General features: G+C 39.5%; 1 pseudogene; it reads right to left on the bottom strand.

Moving 5' to 3' along the window:
* Window positions 1–11588: 11588 nt before the first annotated feature.
* On the bottom strand, window positions 11589–12448 carry LOC785122 (adenine phosphoribosyltransferase-like; annotated as a pseudogene).
* Window positions 12449–19810: the final 7362 nt, after the last annotated feature.

Here is a 19810-nt window from a genome sequence, read left to right as displayed (position 1 = left end):
GGAAGTCCTGAATGTTACACTACTTCCTATATTCTGTAGGAATATAGAATATATATTATATATATATAACTCTTGTTGCAAGAGTTATTCTTGTTGCAAGCTTCTTGTTTCATAGTGTAGGTTTTCTAAATGAAGTAGTTGTAATAGCTAAAAATTGTCACTTAAATAACAAGATTTTGTCAGTTCTTCATTTCTGAAATCATTTGAAGTTGAGTGCCTTTTGCAGATGGAGCAAATTAGAACGATTAGAAGTTAGGCTACCACTCCAGTATTCTTGGGCTTCCCTTGTGATTCAGCTGGTAAAGAATCTGCCTGCAATACGGGAGACCGGGGTTTGATCCCTGGGTTGGGAAGATCCCCTGGAGAAGGGAAAGACTACCCACTCCAGTATTCTGGCCTGGAGAATTCCATGGACTATATATAGTCCATGAGGTTTCAAAGAGTTGGACATGACTGAGCAGCTTTCACTTCACTTCATTCTGAGTTCTGGGAATATTCATATAGAGCTAAACAAACAAATTCGGTTTATATTAAGAGGGATAGTTAACATTTATTGAAGCTTCCTTGATGTCAAGCCCTGTTCTAAGTGCTGGTTTATCTCATTAAACCTCACAGCAACCTTGAGAGATTGGTTGGTACTGCTATTAGGCCCATTTTAAAGGTGAAAATAATAAAATACAAATATTTTAAGGAACTTCCCAAAGATCACAAAGCAAATCAGTGAGAGTTGGATTCCAGTCAAGGCATCTTCACTCCTGAGTCCATGCTCTTAACCACTGCTCCCTTTGCTATGGCTAGTCACTAGCTTTCTGTTTTAAAATAGCAGGGTTATCATTCTTTTGTTATGTGTAATAGGTGTATTTCAGATTTTTTGGTTATAGAGTAAATCCCATTGATGTAAACCAACTGTGTAAGTCATTTTACCTAAAAGTTAAGGTAGAAGAGTAGGTGGTCTCCTAGTTCTTTTACCTCCTCATGGTGGAATGAAAATCTTTGACCTAGAAAAGTCAGAACTTATGGCACCTTAATTTCCTGTTTATAATTGGACATGAGAAAAGTTATTAAATCTGGGAATGGCCTTTTGCTCAAAATTAAAATCTAGGGGATGTTTTCATTTCAGGTACTCAGCTGCCATGTTCAAATTCACACTTGGCTTTCTAATTGAACACAGTGGAATTGGTCTTGATTTTGATTCATTGTGACTCGTGTACTCAAATACACATGATTACATGATTCTGTTCCAAGTGTGGAATAGCACAGACCTACCTCATATCTATAATATATTTAAATACAATTTAATGTGTCTTTTTTCTGATTTTCAAATGAAGTGGGATAATCCTCTTGATCCTATAGGTTGTAGATCTTTGCAGTATTCAATCCTTATGCTTCTATATTTTGAGGTTCATCTCACCAGTCATACTTAGGAGATTTTTATGTCCTTCATTTATTTTCCCAAGTTAGAGATGGGAATAAGATAATTTAATAAGTTTTAGATGATTTTATACTAGTTCTGACCCCAGCTATGCTGAGGGTAATCAACTATAGATTTCATCTTGGATTTTGTCTAGAAATGTTGAAGGAACAGAACGGAAAGAATAAGCCAAGTCAAGATTTGGAGATAAGGAATATAGGTTTACCCAGAAATCTCTGGGGTTTTTTTGTTGTTGTTTGTTTTTAATAGTAACATCTGTCAGGTTGGAGGAAAGGAAACATGACTCAAGTTCTGTTACATTCTGGCCTTTAAGTTTTCCTATTTGTTGCTAGCCTTTTGTTTCATATTTATGAATCAGTAGTGTTTCTAGGGATGGTATAAGCTTGTTTCATTGCCTCTTGGAGTTAGAGCTGTTTTGTCACAGACGTTTCCAGTAGTGGTTGAGCTTTTAGTTTTCGTGGGGCCTGCTTCCTCACCATCTCTCTCACACACAGCAGTGTCTTTTTCTTTCACTAACCTGATAAATAACAAAAGTATGCAATTTTATTGTATTTCTTGGATTACTCGTGTGGTTGAGCACTTCTAGTATTTCATCGGATATTTGTATTATTTTCTTTTATTCCCTTTTCATGTTATGTTGTGTTCGCCCATCCACCTCCTCAGAATACCATCCCCCTTTTCTTTGGATAGTGGCAGCCCATCACACAACGCAGTTTGAATGGGACTGTCACACCGTCGGCTCCAGAGCTGACCTGGTTCTCTTAAACCAGTGCCACTTGCCCCCTCCCCCCAGGACATGGTTCAGGGATGGGTGACAGACCCGGATCAGGCCACTTAGTTACAGCATGTTTGCTAAGCCTCCCTCGGGAACTGCAGAAGGTGACACTTCGTTGGAGATAACGTGGTGTGATAACTCTGAACTTTTTGTAGCCAGTTTTTCTGATTTAAAGGAGCCAGCTTGAGGGCTGTACTAAGAAAAGGAAAGGGAGTCGGAGTTGGAGCTTTGATGAAGTCTGGAGCGTCTGGATCAAACTGCACCTGAAGTTAGCGTTACTTCTGGACTTCTCACTCACGTGAGCCAATAAATTCTCTTTTTGTTTAAGCCAGTTTGAGTTGGATTTTTTTTTCTTGTAATCAAAGCTTTGCTGTGGTGTATGTGGTCTTTGTGGGGACTCTTCCTACATGGAGTTCAGTGTGTTGATCACTATCACTTGAAAAGCCATTATTCTTAAATAACTTGATATTTTAGTGGGGTTACTTTCATATATTTTTTTGTGGGTATATACAAGTATCTATTTAAGGCAAAGAAGAAGAGGGTGGCAGAGGATGAGATGATTAGAGAGCATGACCGACTCAATGGACATGAACTTGAACAAACTCCGGGAGATAGTGGAGGACAGGAAAGCCTGGCTTGCTGCAGTCCGTGGGATCACAAAGAGTTGGACACGACTCAGCAACTGAACAACAGCAATATAATTTTGAGGGCTTGCTTCATAGGGTCTCGTGGTTTTGTTTTTTTTTTTTGGTTTAATTTCCTCTGTCATCCTAACACTCACTGTCCCCCTTTCCTCCCTGAGATAATCATTGTTACAATCTGGCATGTGTATCCTTTCTGCTATATATATGCATTATTTTACTCTTGCTATTTTACAAAAATGAGATTATCTGTATATTCTTCTCTGCATATTGGTGTTCTTACCTAACAGTAGATTCTGAAAATCCCTTCAAGCCAATTTGGATGCATCTAGCATCTATTTCCGGAGAAGGCAATGGCACCCCACTCCAGTACTCTTGCCTGGAAAATCCCATGGACGGAGGAGCCAGGTAGGCTGCAATCCATGGGGTCGCTAAGAGTCGGACACAACTGAGAGACTTCACTTTCACTTTTCACTTTCATGCATTGGAGAAGGAAATGGCAACCCACTCCAGTGTTCTTGCCTGGAGAATCCCAGGAATGGTGGAGCCTGGTGGCCTGCCATCTATGGGGTTGCACAGTCAGACACAACTGAAGCGACTTAGCAGCAGCAGCATCTATTTTGGCTCCCCAGGTAGCACTAGTGGTAAAGAATCTGCCAATGCAGGAGACACAGATTCATGGTTTGATCCCTGGGTTGGGAAGATACTCTGGAGGAGTGCATGACAATCCACTCCAATATTGTTGCCTAAGAAATTCCATGGACAGAGGAGCCTGGTGGACTACAGTCCATGGGGCTGCAAAGAGACACAATTGAGCATACACGGCATCTGTTTCAATGATTTCACAATATTAATATTCGATGCTGTGGCTTATCACAGTTTACTTAACCATTCCTCTAGTATTGGGCATTTATGGTGTTTCCATTTTTGCCTTTGCAGATGGTGCTGCAATAAATAGCCCTGTATGTATATACCTTTTTGTTTCTGTGGGATCCAACTTCAAAGAGTTGGATCCATCGGCCAAAGAAAATTTATTTTTTCATTTTGATGTGTCTTGTAAATTGCTTTCAAAAATCTGTAACAATTTACATTTCTATTAGCAGTATGTAAAGATACCTCCACCTGCATTCACCATCAGGAGCAGGAGGTGTCCTCAAGTTTTAAATTTTGCCACTTCGGTATTTCTAAGATATTCGCTTACGTTAGTTTGCATTTTCTGTAGAGCATTTTTTCATGTTTGTAGGCTATTTGGAGTTGCTCTTTTTTGGAATGATTATTCATATCCTTTGCCAATTTTTCTATTCAGTTTTTTTTTTTCTGATTTTATGATGTTATATGAGCTCTTTATATAGTACAGATGGGATTCTCCAGGCAAGAATACTGGAGTGGGTTACCGTTTCCTTCTCCAGGGGATCTTCCCACCCAGGGATTGAACCCTGGTCTCCCACATTGGAGGCAGACGCTTTAACCTCTGAGCCACAGGGAAGCCCTAGTACAGATACTAACCCATATGTTTAAGTTTTGAGCATTTGTTTCTACCCCAGTGTTTGCTTTTCAGTTTGTTTATGCTGTGTTTTTTCTTACAACTTTTAAAAATATTTTATTATACCTGGTGGCTCAGACGGTCTGCGTACAATGCCTACCATGTGGGAGACCCGGGTTCAATCCCTGGGTCAGGAAGATCTCCTGGAGAAGGAAATGGCAACGCACTCCAATATTCTTGCCTGGAAAATCCCATGGATGGTGGAACCTGGTAGGGTACAGTCCATGGGGTCGCAAAGAGTTGGACACGACTGAGCGACTTCACTTTCACTTTCGGGTTCCTCAGCTCTTAGACTGTACATGCAAATCTCCTTAACCTCTTCTGAGACTGTTGTTTTAGTTTTTTCTTTTTAAACCCTTAATAACTTAGAGTTCACTTTTGCTTATGACACAAGGTAGGGAACCATCTTCTTTCTCATATGGGAGCCAGCACTTCCCCACTGAGCTGAAATAATCATTTTGCCCTTGATAAAATTCCTGTAAGTAGTGGAGTCTACTCTGGCTTTCTATTTTTATTTTAGTGTCTCTTCACCATGGAAAGTTATGGATTTTAGTGTGTCTAGATTTCTTTAATCCTGTGTGTTTGATTTATGCTTTAAAAGCATTCTAAGAAGGGCTTTGCAGGTTTCATCAGACAACTCCAGAGGCCCGACAAAACCAAGGTTTTCATGGTAGTGGCTCTATAATATGTTCATGACTGATAAGGCAAGTTCTTTCCCATTCTTTTTCAATTTGTTTTTTTACATATGATCCTTCATTTTATTATCCTTTGCCCATTTTTCCTTTTCGTGGTCTCTTTTTTTTAACAGAGGAGTTCTTTATAAAATGTGATATGAGTACTAGTCTTTTGTCACTGATATATATTGCTGGTCTCAAAATAGCAGTTTGTCTTTTGAATTTGTTTGAAAAGTGCAAAGTTAAAAAAAATTTTCAGTAAAAATTTAATTATAAAAACTAGAATGCTTATTGAAATCACTTGATAAATATTTCTGTGTTAATTGTGAGAAAACTGATAATCTAATGGTAAGACTTGCCATTAGGAAACAAGATATCTTTCTATTCAGAGTTTATGCTCTTTTTATATTTATACTTTTGTTTACATAGGTTCTGAACCTTCTTTTTAAAAACTATTCCTAAAAACTTTTTTTTAGTGTGAGTAGATTTGGTCTTCTAATTTTGGAATCTATGTAGTTGATGCTAATAAGGAAAAGCTATTCTATCCAGCTGACTAATCAATGGTACTTTGTTTTAAAATAAGATTTCTTTCGTTTTCTAGGTAAAAGGGAGAAAATATAATTGTAATTTTGTCATCGTTCAGTCGCTAAGCCATGTCTGACTCTTTCCAACCCCATGGACTGCAGCACACCAGGCTTCCCTGCCCTCCACTATCTCCTGGAGTTTGCTCAAGTTTATGTCCATTGAGTTGGTGATGCTCTCTATCTCACCTCTGCCATTCTCTTCTCCTTTTGCCTTCAAAATTGCCTTAAAATTGTAATTTTAATACACATAAATGTTTATTTAGAGGAAATTAACAGCCATCTGTTTCATTTCTTTTTTTTTGTTTGTTTCATTTCTAATACCATTTTGAATTTGTTTTCTGACAAAGTGGAGGAAACCTCCCGTTTCACAACCGCTGCTAAGGTCTGCAACCTTCCATTCAGTTCCTCGGTAAGCCCTCCCAGGCCAGGGCTCTTAAGCAGGCCAAGCTCTCAGGGCCACCATTTTCTGCTTTTTACATATGCAATCATAGACTGGGCTGTCATTTCTATTGATGCTAGCTTCATGTCTTGCAAGATTGATAAACTTGAGGATTCTTTTTCTACATGCTGGAATACTTAATTTTAAAAATGGGTATTGCCTATTTTTTTAAATTATTTTAATTGGAGGCTAATTACTTTACAGTATTGTAGTGGTTTTTGTCATACATCAACATGAATCAGCCATGGGTGTACATGTGTTCCCCATCCTGAACCCCCCTCCCACCTCCCTCCCCATCCCATCCCTCTGGGTCATCCCAGTGCACCAGCCCTGAGCACCCTGTCTCATGCATCGAACCTGGACTAGCAATCTGTTTCACATATGATAATATACATGTTTCAATGCTATTCTCTCAAATCATCCCACCCTTGCCTTCTCCCACAGAGTCCAAAAGACTGTTGTATACATCTGTGTCTCTTTTGCTGTCTCGCATATAGGGTCGTTGTTATTGTACGTTTCCTAGACTTGGGTCTCAGTTTGTTCAAATTGAAAATGAGATAATAATAGTCTCAACACTTTCTAGGGTTGTTCTGAGCACTAAATGAATTAAGACAGTATAAAGCTCGACAGTACACTTCAGTACGTTCGTGAAGGTGAAAGTCGCTCAGTCGTGTCTGACTCTTTGCGACCTGATACAGTCCATGGAATTCTCCAGGCCAGAATATTGGAGTGGGTAGCCTTTTCCTTCTCCAGGGGATCGTTCCAACCCAGGGATCGAACCCAGGTCTCTCACATTGCAGGCAGATTCTTTACCAGCTGAGCAACAGTACGTTTAGCTGTTATTAATAATAGCATGGTTGGTCATGGACAGGGAAGCCTGGTGTGCTACAGTCCTTGGGATCACAGAGTAAGACACAACTGAGTGACTGAACTGAATGATAACATATCGTGGTTATTGGTCTCAGTTTTTCTATTCCTAAGTCCGTTTTTATACTTAATGTAGAGGAAACAAAGTTGTTTGGTTTTATTTTTCCTTTGGAGGTTTAAAATTTTTCTGGAACAAAAGTGGATATACTCATTTGAAAATTAGTTTTGTAAAAGATTATAGTTTCTCATTCCACACATGTATATGTATATTTTCCTTTTTTCTTCAGCAAGTGCTTTTTCTCTCTGGTCTTTTTAACAAGCAGAAAGGTAGTGTAGAACAGTGAACTGAAAGTGAATGATAGAGTGATTTCCAAGGAGAGCCATTAAGTGCAAATGAGGTATCTGTTGAAAATGCTGCCAGGTTCCTTGCATTGTGAAGTCCCGGATGTTGTCAGCCAGCCTCACATCAGGCTCTAAGGCATCTCGTGTGTCCCAGCCTCTGAAGTTCAGACCTGCCACCACATCAGGAAGTGGTCCAGACTCCTGGCCATGAGGCAGTTGTCCTTTTGAGATTCATGTATCTTCAGCCATATTTTCTTCACTAGGAATTTTAAGCTACTTAAATATTCCTGTGTGTCACACTCATACCACCTCTTTTTTTAAGTCAGAAAACACAAGCAACATCTAAGTTTTCTCTAAAACAACACTACTAAATCTTGCAGTGCTGGGTAGAGACGATAACCATGTACATTAATAAACATGCCTGTAACCAGTCCATTCTGAAGATCAGCCCTGGGATTTCTTTGGAAGGAATGATGCTAAAGCTGAAACTCCAGTACTTTGGCCACCTCATACAAAGAGTTGACTCACTGGAAAAGACTCTGATGCTGGGTGGGATTGGGGGCAGGAGGAGAAGGGGACGACAGAGGATGAGATGGCTAGATGGCATCACTGACTCGATGGATATGAGTCTCAGTGAACTCCGGGAATTGGTGTTGGACAGGGAGGCCTGGCGTGCTGCGATTCATGGGGCCACAAAGAGTCGGACATGACTGATCTGATCTGATCTGATCTGAACATGTACCTCTTGCACAGTTCACTGTTCATTAATAGAAGTACAAATAAACGATTCTTACAGAATGACTTCAGAGTTGTAATACCAAGGGAACTACCAAGCATGAACCTGCTAAGAAAATGTCAAGATTCACTTACATTCTTTTTTGACCTTAAGGTGTTTATCTCACCACGGATATACCATCAAGTTGTTCAAATTACTTAGTTCATTTGTTCCTGCTTATATTCAGTTTTGGCTGTGGTAAAGAATCTGCTTGCCAAGCAGGAGACGCAGTTTCGATCCCTGGGTGGGGAAGATCCCCTTAAGAAGGAAATGGCAATTCACTGCAGTATCCTTGCCTGGGAAATCCTATTTACAGAGAAGCCTGGCAGTCTACAGTCCCTGGGGTCACAAACAGTTGGACATGACTTAGCGACTAAGAGCAGCAACATAGTTGCAAGAATCTTCCTGCCAGTTCAGGAAAAGGAGACCTGGGTTCAATCCCAGGGTCAGAAAGATCCCCTGGAATAGGAAATGGCAATCCACTCCAATATTCTTGCCAGGGAAATCCACTGGACAGAAGAGCCTGGTGGGCTATGGTTCATGGGGCTGCAAAAGAGTCAGACACCACTGAGCATGCATGTGTTATCCACACTATAGTTGCTGTACAATTTTTACATACATTACAGTTGTCTTGAGAGTCCCTTGGACAGGAAGGTGATCAAACCAGTCAATCCTAGAAGGAAAGCAACCCTGGATATTCATTGGAAGGACTGATACTGAAGTTCCAATACTTTGGCCACCTAATAAAAAGAGCCGACTCATTGGAAAAGACGTTGATGCTGGGAAAGATCGAAGGCCGAAGGAGAAGGGGACAACAGGATGAAACGGTTGGAGGCATCACTGACTCAATGGACATGAGTTTGAGCAAGCTCTGGGAGATAGTGAAGGACAGTGAAGCCTGGCATCTTGCAGTTCATGGGGTTGCAAAGAGTTGGACACAACTTAGTGACTGAACAACAACACAGTTATACAATACAATCACAATTTTAAAAAGTTTTACTGCACTCACAGTTATTATTAAATAATGGCCATATTCCCTGTATTGTCAAGTACATTTTGTGCGTGCATTCTCAGTCACTCAGTCGTATAGCATGCATTTTGTAATCCCCTGCCACTGTACTGCTCCTCTCCCCTTTTCTTGCCCCAAGGGTAACCACCAGTTTCTTCGTGTATCTGTGAGTCTGCTTCTTTTTTGTTATATTCACTAGTTGTATGATTAAATTCCACACATAAGTGAACAGTCATTGTTAACTAGTGGGGTCAATAGGAAATTGATTGGGGGAAAATGGTAGAATCGAAAAATGAGTGTTCCCCTTAGGCCAAATATTTCAGAATCAATATATTAAAGCTAGTGAGCTGGAAAGACAGGCAATAGTGGAGAGATGCTTGATAATGAGATTCTGGGAGTAAATCATGATTATAAACGTGTGATTCCTGACATGGGTAAAATTTGGAAGTGAAGGGACCAAACTGGTCCTGGATGTTTTTTCAATCAATAGATAGGCAATTAAATAAGTTCTCAATTCTGTCCTGTTCAGCAAATGTATCCTGTGCCGAACCACGATTTGTAGTGTGTTTATAAAGCAAGCTTTCCCCCCTCCGTCACTACTTTTTTTTTTTTTAACAACTTATCTTGGCAGTCATTTTATCCAATTAGAAAATAAAGTTCTTTGAAATTCTGACAGGAGCCTCATTACATTTGTGTATTAATTTATAAGCTGACATTTTAAGAAATCTTCTCATCCAGAAACATGGCATATCTTTCCATTTCTTGAGTTCTTATTTTATGTCTTCCAATAAAATTTCAGAATCTTCTTGATACACACCCCCTATAATGTATTCCTGGGCTTCCCTGGTGGCTCAGACAGTAAAGAATCCACCTGCAATACAGGAGACCCCAGTTCAATTCCTGGGTTGTGAAGATCCCCTGGAGGAGGGCAGGGCAACCCCTCCAGTATTCTTGCCTGGAGAATCCCATAGACAGAGAAGCCTGGCAGGCTATAGTCCATGAGATTGCAAAGAGTCAGACATGACTGAGCAACTAAGCTCAGCGCAGCATAATGTAGTCCTAGGCATTTTATTGTTACTCTCACTGTGTTTTTTATTTTTCTCTGTAATTTAGCTTATATGTTTCTTATAATCCTACTGAAATTTGTTAATACTAATCTCTTTAGTGTTTTTTACTTTCTGGGTTCATAATATTCTTTTTTTTTTTTTTTAGGTTTATTTATTAATTTTTGGCTGCGCTGGGTCTTCATCGCTGTGTTTGGGCTTTCTCTAGCTGTGGCGAGCAAGGGCTACTTTCTGTTTCCATGTGCGGGCTTCTCATTTCAGTGGCTTCTCTTTTTGTGGAGCCTGCACTCTAGGGCATGTGGGCTCAGCAGTTGTGGCTCACTGGCTTAGTGGCCCTGTGGCATGTGGGATCTTCCTGGATGAGGGACCAAACCTGTGTCCCCTGCATTGGCAGGCAAATTCTTTACCACTGGGCCACCAGGGAAGTGCAGGTGTGACAATTTTTATTTTACAGAAAAGGAAATAGAAAAATTAAGTAACTTTTTCAAGGTCACACAGCCAATAGAGTTGAAATTCTGATTCATTAAAAAAAATGTTTCATGGATATCAGAGGTTTAATATATATCATTATAGAGAATAAAGTTTTATACATTGTTATTTTGTGTATTTGAGCCATCAAATTCTGAAAGAGTTGTATTAATGGGTATTAGCATGATAGATGATTTTATCAAGTTCCTATAGAGCTGTAAGATTTAGCTTTATGTTATTTAGTCCATAAAGAAACAGAACATATATATTCTTTATGATTGTATCTTTTATCATTACATAAACTCCCTCTTGTTAAATCTATTTGCATTTTTAATTTTGTTTAATAATATAACAACCATGTATTTTGTTTTTATTTCATTAATTTTTTCATCTTTATAAGAGAATATGGATAATGTAGATATGTTATTAAGAATAATATGATGAACACCCATTGAGGTCCTGCTGTGAATGTGTCTGTATAAAATTTATTTTGGGAAATTTATTCAATTTCTATACAAATCAGACTTGGTAATAAAATTAAAAATAGACTTTTACCTTTAGATTTTCTCTTCCAACTTTGGAAAAATTTGAAGAATGTTCAAAATACAGGAATCCAGATTTGTTCTCAAATCATGTTAATATCTAAGTGGGAGCTCAAAACAGTTATAATAGGGCTGAAGTAGGGTCAAAAGTAGGTGAACAAAGTTATAAAAGTCTTAGTTTTTACACAGATTTGATGGAGAAGAGGTCCTTATTGAAGCATTCAAAGAAGATATGGAAATACCAAAACTCACTTAGTTTCTAAGAATTAAGATGCAGCTATTGGGAACCCCATTTCAAGCTCCAGTGATGAATATAATTTGTATAAATTGCATCTTAGATGCATCAATTAACTAGATGGGGGAATGCTTTCACAATCCATATTTATATCAAATCATCATGATATGCACTTTAAATATCCTACAGTATTTATTATGCTTCCAGTAAAGCTGGATACAAGGAGCTTTTCTTTTTTTCAAGAATGAGTCTTGACTTACAAGGCATAAGCATTAGGTTAGTATTTGAAAATAGAGATCGAAGTAAATTCAGTAGTTTCTCAAAGTTCATCCTCTTTGAATTTTTTTTTCCTAGAAAGTTGTTTATTCTCATTCCACTATCAACCAGCCGGCAGCCTCCTGTTGGGACTTCCAGAGCCCTAACAAGGGCCCGAGGGGCAGCCCCATTCTGAAGAAAAGTCACTCAGCCATACACAGAGCAAGTCCAGGCGGGCAGCCAGTGCCCCCTGCTGGCCAGTGGGGGTTGCTGCAGCTGCCCATGCTGGTCCTCTCTTCCAGGTGGCTTGGGGCTAGGGTCACTTATACTGCAGGAGGGAGAAGAAGGGCACAGCCCCCCCAGCTTCTCCCTGCCCTTCATTGAGCTCAGCTCCACCAGGCTTACACACTTCAGCAACCTCAGCCCGCAAGTGGCCCTGCAGCTCACAGGCGGCGTGCATGTTTCCACCAGTGGCGAGCAGAACAGTCCACAACCACCACCTTCAGCTGGTCCCAGGGCATGTCTCTGGATTTCCAGTTCAGCCTTCCAGTATTCCAGCGCATATGATGCATGCACGGTGGTGGGCGGCAGCTTCCCTTGCTTTCGGATGAGAACGTAGTCCGAGCCCAGCTCCTGGGCCAGGGACAGACCAAACAAGGAAATCGCGGGAGTCTAGGCCCGGCGGTGTAGTCGATCCTGCCACTGTGGGTCTTTTTCAGGTGATTCACCAGGAGGCTGATGGAGGCTCGGAAAGAGTTGGGGTCCTTCAGGACTGGCGAGATGTCCCTGAACAAGACCCACCTTTGTCACTTCCGCACGTGTCATGGGCACGAGGGGCCGGCTCCTGTTTTAATTTTAACTTAAGAGAAAACTTACCTAGTTTTGTGGATAGATTTCTGTCCATATGACATCAGGTGCTTTGAAAAAACTTAGAAATGCAGCCAAGATACAGGTGCTAGTGGGAAAAAAAGTGATGATTGTCACTGTGTAAACACCAACGTTAATTTTTGCATTGACACGGAAGTGTTTTAAATTGCCTATGATCTAGAACGAGATAGACAAGTTCCCTATTTTCCTGGAATTTATATTCTAGTAGGATGAGACAGGCAATTAAAAGATTAGATTTTGAGGTCACTTTTTGCCTGGATCAAAATTCACACTACAGAATACTATTCTCCCCTGAAAAAGAAAAAGGCATGCAGCTTTGCTTTGCTATAAGATATGAAAATTTCTTGCAAGTGAATTTATTGAGCTTGCCCATTTCTATTGCTGGGATCACAGGGCTTGACATAAGACATGAAATTGGAAAGACAATACATAAGACAAGAAGGAAAGATTTTTGATTTTTCAGTCAGGTTGTTTCAGGAAAGGTGGACATGAGGCCATAACATCACTTTCAACTTTACTATTCTCTGCTGCTCCTGCTGCTAAGTCGCTAAACTTTGCAATCTCACTGTTAGATTTGTAGAGTGTGTGTTCAGGGAAGAATTGTAACACATAACATCAGACTGTTCTCCCCACAGTCATGCTTGGGAAAAAAGAGTTTAACATCTTAATCCAAGTAAAAACTTACAGTGAATTTCTATATTTTATTCCTTTACTATGCATGTGCTATATAATACCACAGTCATCAAAAATTAAATCAGTTATTTTTAATTATATGTCAAGAATAGTGGGTGTTTTCTATAGAAAATGTTTGTGGCTCTTTAGGGAAAAAAAAAAAGTCCCGAAAAAGAGAAGTCAGGATATATTAATAAATGTGTGAGTGCAGAATCAGTGCTTCTAAATGAGATCTTTCAGTTTACCATGAGGGGGCAGCAGCGCTTCAGTTATCTGAGATTTCCGGCAGTGACGGTCACAATCAAAGCCGTGACACTGTCCAATATTTTTGAGAATTTTTACAGCCTGTGGGGTTGTTTTTGTTGCCTTTGTTTTGTTTTGTTTTGTCTTGCCATCTTCCTCCTCCCTCTCTCCTGCCTTCTCTCTCTTTCTCGCTCTCACTATCTCTTGTTTTTGTTTTCTTTTTCCTTTCTGGCAAAGTTCAGGCACAGATCACCTTTTTATTAGACCTGAGGCTTTCTGTTCTGAAATGACCTACTTATACCAAAGTCAACGGATAGACTTTATAACAGTCCTTACGGTTGTCTTGGCTGGAGGTGGAGAAAATGGAAGCATAATTGACTAGCGTTTTGGAAGAGGACTGCTTCCTTCCTCTCGTGTGCCTTTATATCTTTTTAAAGAGAAGTTTTGGGGGATTGAATAGAGACTTTCCAGATAAGATGAGGATGCCACAAATATTCTGTGAAACTGCATTCATTTAAGGCTTTAAAATTATTGACTTTTTTTATTTTAAATCATTTTAGAGCTCAGAGAGGAGATTATATTAGGCTTCAAAAAGTGGGGACCGAGAACTTTTCTGGAAACACTCAGTTAAAGGATTTAAAATTGCACTTCATTTTCCACCAAACTTTTAAAACTAAATTGTTCGATGATTTTGACTCCAGTATACTGAATGCACTTAATTCTCATAGGCTATTTTTCTACAAATGTTTTGAATTATAAGACAATTCTGTCATTGTATTCTTCATCAGAATCTGGCAGGACCTCTCTTTCTCTGCTTACTTTGCTTAAATGGCACTGTTTCTGGACTGAGTAATGGCAGACATGCTTGGTATAAATATATGTTTATAATGTTAGTCATTTTTAGAAGGTTCAGAAGTCTTTTTTCAGTTAATGTTCTTGATCACCCTTGCCACTTTTAAACTGTTGGTTTTATTGATAATGTCTATACTTTTACTGGTAATGTTTCAATTTTGATTAATTCTTCCCTCTACTTAAGGAAACAGACTTTATTTTTTTTAATAGTAGTTCACAGTAAAAACTGAGCAAAAAGCAGAGTTTCCATATACCCCTTGCCCTACATATGCACGTGTGTGCATGCTAAGTCACTTCAGTCATGTCTGACTCTCTGCAATGCTATGGACTCTAGCCCACCAGGCTCCTCTGTCCATGGGACTCTCCAGGCAAGAATACTGGGCTGGGTTGCTGTGCCCTCTTCCAGGGGATCTGCCTCCCCAGGGATCAAACCCACATCTCTTGTGTCTCCTGGATTGGCAGGTGGGTTCTTTACCACTAGCACCACCTGGAAAGCCCCTACTAGCAATAAATTCCCTCAATTTTTGTTTGCCTGAAAAAGTCTTTATCTCTCACTTTTGAAGGATAATTTTGCAGAATACAGAATTCTGAAGTATTCGCTTTTTTTTTTTCCTCTCAATATTTAAAGTATTTCACTCCACTTTCTTCTTGCTTGCATGGTGCTGAGGAGCTTTTTGATATAATTCATATCTTTCTTTCTTAATAGGTAAGTTTTTTTTTTTTTTCCTGAAGACTTCCTTAATATTTTTTCTTTATCTTTGACTTTGTGCACTTTGAAAATGATATGACCAGGTGTAGAGTTTGGGGGGCTTTGTTTTGTTGCATTTATTCTGCTTGGTGTTTCTGAGCTTCCTGGTCTGTGGTTTGGTGTTGGACTTTAATTTGGGAAAAATTCTCAGTCATTTTTTTAAGTTTATTTATTATTTATTTGGCTGCATTGGGTCTTAATTGCAACATGGGGGATCTTTCCTGAGCATCATCTGGGATCTTTTGTTGAAGCACTTGGACTCTAGTTGCAGAGCATGGGCTTCAGTACTTGTGACTTGCAGGCTCTGGAGTGTGGGCTCAGTAGCTGTGGTGTGTGGGCCCAGTTGCCCTGCCACATGTGGGACCCTAGTTCTCCCACAAGCATCCTCTGCGCTGTAAGGCAGATTCTCAAACACTGCACCACCAGGGAAGTCCCCTTAGTCATTATCGATGGAAATATTTTGTATTTTCTATCTCTCTTTTCCTTCTGGTATTTCTGTTACGTGTATGTTATACCTTGTGTATTTGTTTCGCAGTTTTTGGACAGTCTGTTACTTTTTTTTATTCTTTTTTCTCTTGAAAGTTTCTATTGACGTCTCCTCAAGCTCAGCGATTCTTCTCTCAGCCATATACAGTCTACTAACTAGCACATTCGAGACATTATTCATTTCTGTTGCAGTGTTTTTGATCTCTACCTTTTTTATTGTTTTAATTTTTAATTAATTATAAAGGAAGTTCATCTCTTTTTTATAATTTTTTTCATTGTGGCAAAATAGACATAAAATTCACCATCTTAATCATTTTAAAGTATACAACTTAGTGATATTATATGTATATTCTTAATGTTGTGCAACTGTCCGTCTCCATAACTCTTTTCATCTTGTAAGACTGGAATCCTATACCCACTAAACAGTGACTCCCCATTTATTTCCTGCCAGTTCCTGGCAACCATAATTTTAATTTCTGTCTCTATGATTTTGACTCTCTTCAGTATTTCTTGTTTTTTTGTGACTAGATTATTTCACTTAGCATAATGTCCATGGGGTTCATCCATATTAGAGCATGTTGCAGAATTTCCTCCCTTTTTAAGGCTGCATGATGTTTCATGGTTATACCACATTGTACATCCCCATTCATTCATTGATGGACGCTTGGGTTGAAGCCAGGTTTCAGTTGTTGTGAATAATGTTGCTACTGAGCTGTGCAAATATCTCTTCAAGACCATGCTTTCAATTATTTTGTGTGTATACCAAGAACAAATTGCTGAAAATGTGGCAGTATTATTTTTAATGTTTTTGAGGAGCTGCCATAATGCTTTTCACAGTAGCTTTATGACTTGACGTTCCCACCAACAATGCACAGTGTTCCCTTGCCAACACTTCTTATTTTCTGGACTTTTTGATTTGAAATGGGTGTGAAATGCTATCTCATTTTAGTATTGATATTTCATTTTCCTAATGATGAGTGATATTGATCATATTTTCATGTTTTTATTGACCATTTGTATATCTTTGGAGAAATGTCTCTTCTAAGTCCTTTGCCCAGTTTTGAAAGAGATTGTTTTTATACTGTTTAAATTTATGCTGTTGTTCTCTATATTTGGGTTTTACTCCCTTATCAGATATATGATTTGCAAATACTTCCTTTCTGTGGGTTACCTTTCTACTCTGTTGAGATTGTCTTTTGATGTACAAAATTTTTAATTTCTCATAAAATCCAATTAAAAATTTTTATTCTATTGCCTGTGCTTTTGATGTCATATCCAAGAAATCATATTGATGTCATTCCATAGAAATCAATGCCAAAATCTAGTTTGTGAAACTTTTGTTCTGTGCCTTTTCCTAAGAGTTTTAAAGTATTACGTCTTACATTTGGGTTTTATTTTTGTATATGTTGTTAGGTAAGGATCTATCTTCATTCTTTTGCATGTGGATATCCAGTCTTCCCAACACAATTTATTGGTAAGACTATCCTTTCCCCATCTAGTGACTGAATTGAAGCCTTTGACTGGGTGGATCACAATAAACTGTGGAAAATTCTGAAAGAGATGGGCATACCAGACCACCTGACTTGCCTCTTGAGAAACCTATATGCAGGTCAGGAAGCAACAGTTAGAACTGGACATGGAACAACAGACTGGTTCCAAATAGGGAAAGGAGTACATCAAGGCTGTATATTGTCACGCTGCTTATTTAACTTATATGCAGAGTACATCATGAGAAATGCTGGGCTGGATGAAGCACAGGCTGGAATCAAGATTGCTGGGAGAAATATCAATAACCTCAGATATGCAGATGACACCACCCTTATGGCAGAAAGTGAAGAACTAAAAAGCCCCTTGGTGAAAGTGAAAGAGGAGAGTGAAAAAGTTGTTTTAAAACTCAACAGTCAGAAAACTAAGATCATGGTATCTAGTCCCATCACTTCATGGGAAATAGATGGGGAAACAGTGGAAATAGCGGCTGACTATATTTTTCTGGACTCCAAAATCACTGCAGATGGTGACTGAAGCCATGAAATTAAAACATGCTTACTCCTTGGAAAGAAAGTTATCACCAACCTAGATAGCACATTCAAAAGCAGAGACATTACATTGCCTACAAAGGTCCATCTAGTCAAGGATACGGTTTTTCCAATGGTCATGTATGGATGTGAGAGTTGGACTATGAAGAAAGCTGAGCGCCAAAGAACTGATGCTTTTGAACTGTGGTGTTGGAGAAGACTCTTGAGAGTTCCTTGGACTGCAAGGAGATCCAACCAGTCCATTCTTAAGATCAGTCATAGGTGTTCTTTGGAAGGAATGATGCTAAAGCTGAAACTCCAATACTTTGGCCACCTGATGCGAAGAGTTGACTCATTGGAAAAGACTCTGATGCTGGGAGGGATTGGAGGCAGGAGGAGAAGGGGACAACAGAGGATGAGATGGCTGGATGGCATCACGGACTTGATGGGCGTGAGTCTGAGTGAACTCCGGGAGTTGGTGATGGACAGGGAGGCCTGGCGTGCTGCCATTCATGGGGTCGCAAAGAGTTGGACACGACTGAGCAACTGAACTGAACTGAACTGAACTGATCCTTTCCCCATTGAATGGTCTAGGCAGCCATGTCAAAAATAATTTGATCATTTATACAAGGGTTTATTTCTGTGCTCTCTATTCTATTTCCTTTGTCTATGTCTGTGGCAGTAACACACTGTTTTGAGTTTTGATTATTGTAACTTTGTAGTAAGTTTTGAAATCAGGATTGTTCTTCCTATAAAAAATTGTTTTGGCTATACAAGGTTACTTGAGATTCCATAGAAACTTTCAGTTCAATTCAGTTTAGTCGCTCAGTTATGACTCTTTGAGACCCCATGGGCTGCAGCACGCCAGGCCTCCCTGTCCATCACCAACTCCTGGAGTCCACCCAAACCCATGTCCATTGAGTTGGTGATGCCATCCAACCATCTCATCCTCTGACATCCCCTTCTCCTGCCTTCAATCTTTTCCAGCATCAGGGTCTTTTCCAATGAATCAGTTTTTTGCATCAGGTGGCCAAGGTATTGGAGTTTCAGCTTCAGCATCCAGTCCTTCCAATGAATATTCAGGACTGATTTCCTTTAGGATGGACTGATTGGATCTCTTTGCTGTCCAAAGGACTCTCAAAGTCTTCTCAAAGTCCAACTCTCACATTCATACATGACTGCTGGAAAAACTTGACTTGATGGACCTTTGTTGGCAAAGTAGTGTCTCTGCTTTTGAATATGGTGTCTAGGTTGCTCATAACTTTTCTTTCAAGGGGCAAACATCTTTTAATTTCATGGTTTCAGTCACCATCTGCAGTGATTTTGGAGCCCCCAAAAATAAAGTCTGTCACTGTTTCCACTGTTTCCCTATCTATTTCCCATGAAGTGGTGGGACTAGATACCATGATCTTAGTTTTCTGACTGTTGAGTTTTAAAACAACTTTTTCACTCTCCTCTTTCACTTTCACCAAGAGGCTTTTTAGTTCTTCTTCACTTTCTGCCATAAGGGTGGTATCATCTGCATATCTGAGGTTATTGATATTTCTCTCAGCAATCTTGATTCCAGCCTGTGCTTCATCCAGCCCAGCATTTCTCATGATGTACTCTGCATGTAAGTTAAATAAGCAGGGTGACAATATACAGCTTTGACATACTCCTTTTCTTGGAACCAGTCTGTTGTTCCATGTGCAGTTCTAACTGTTGCTTCCTGACCTGCGTATACATTTCTAAAGAGGCAGGTCAGGTGGTCTGGTATTCTCATCTCTTAAAGAATTTTCCACAGTTTATTATGATCCACACAGTCAAAGACTTTGGTGTAGTCAATAAAGCAGAAATAGATGTTTTTCTGGAACTCTCTTGCTTTTTCAGTGATTCAACGGATGTTGGCAATGTGATCTCTGGTTCCTCTGCCTTTTCTAAATCCAGCTTGAACATCTGGAAGTTCATTGTTCACGTACTGTTGAAGGCTGGCTTGGAGAATTTTGAGCACTACTTTACTAGCGTGTGAGATGAGTGCAATTGTGTGGTAATTTGAGCATTCTTTGGCATTGCCTTTCTTTGGGATTGGAATGAAAACTGACCTTTTCCAGTCCTGTGGCCACTGCTGAGTTTTCCAAATTTGCTGGCATATTGAGTGCAGCACTTTCACAGCATCATCTTTTAAGATTTGAAATAGCTCAGCTGGAATTCCATCACTTCCACTAGCTTTTTTTGTTTGTAATGATGCTTCCTAAGGCCCACTTGACTTCGCATTCCAGGAT

The sequence above is a fragment of the Bos taurus genome, chromosome 13 (assembly GCF_002263795.3).
Source record: "Bos taurus isolate L1 Dominette 01449 registration number 42190680 breed Hereford chromosome 13, ARS-UCD2.0, whole genome shotgun sequence".
Classification (NCBI taxonomy): Eukaryota; Metazoa; Chordata; class Mammalia; order Artiodactyla; family Bovidae; genus Bos; species Bos taurus.
The sequence above is the reverse complement of the archived record's forward strand: the minus strand, read 5'-3'. Positions and strand labels throughout refer to the sequence as shown.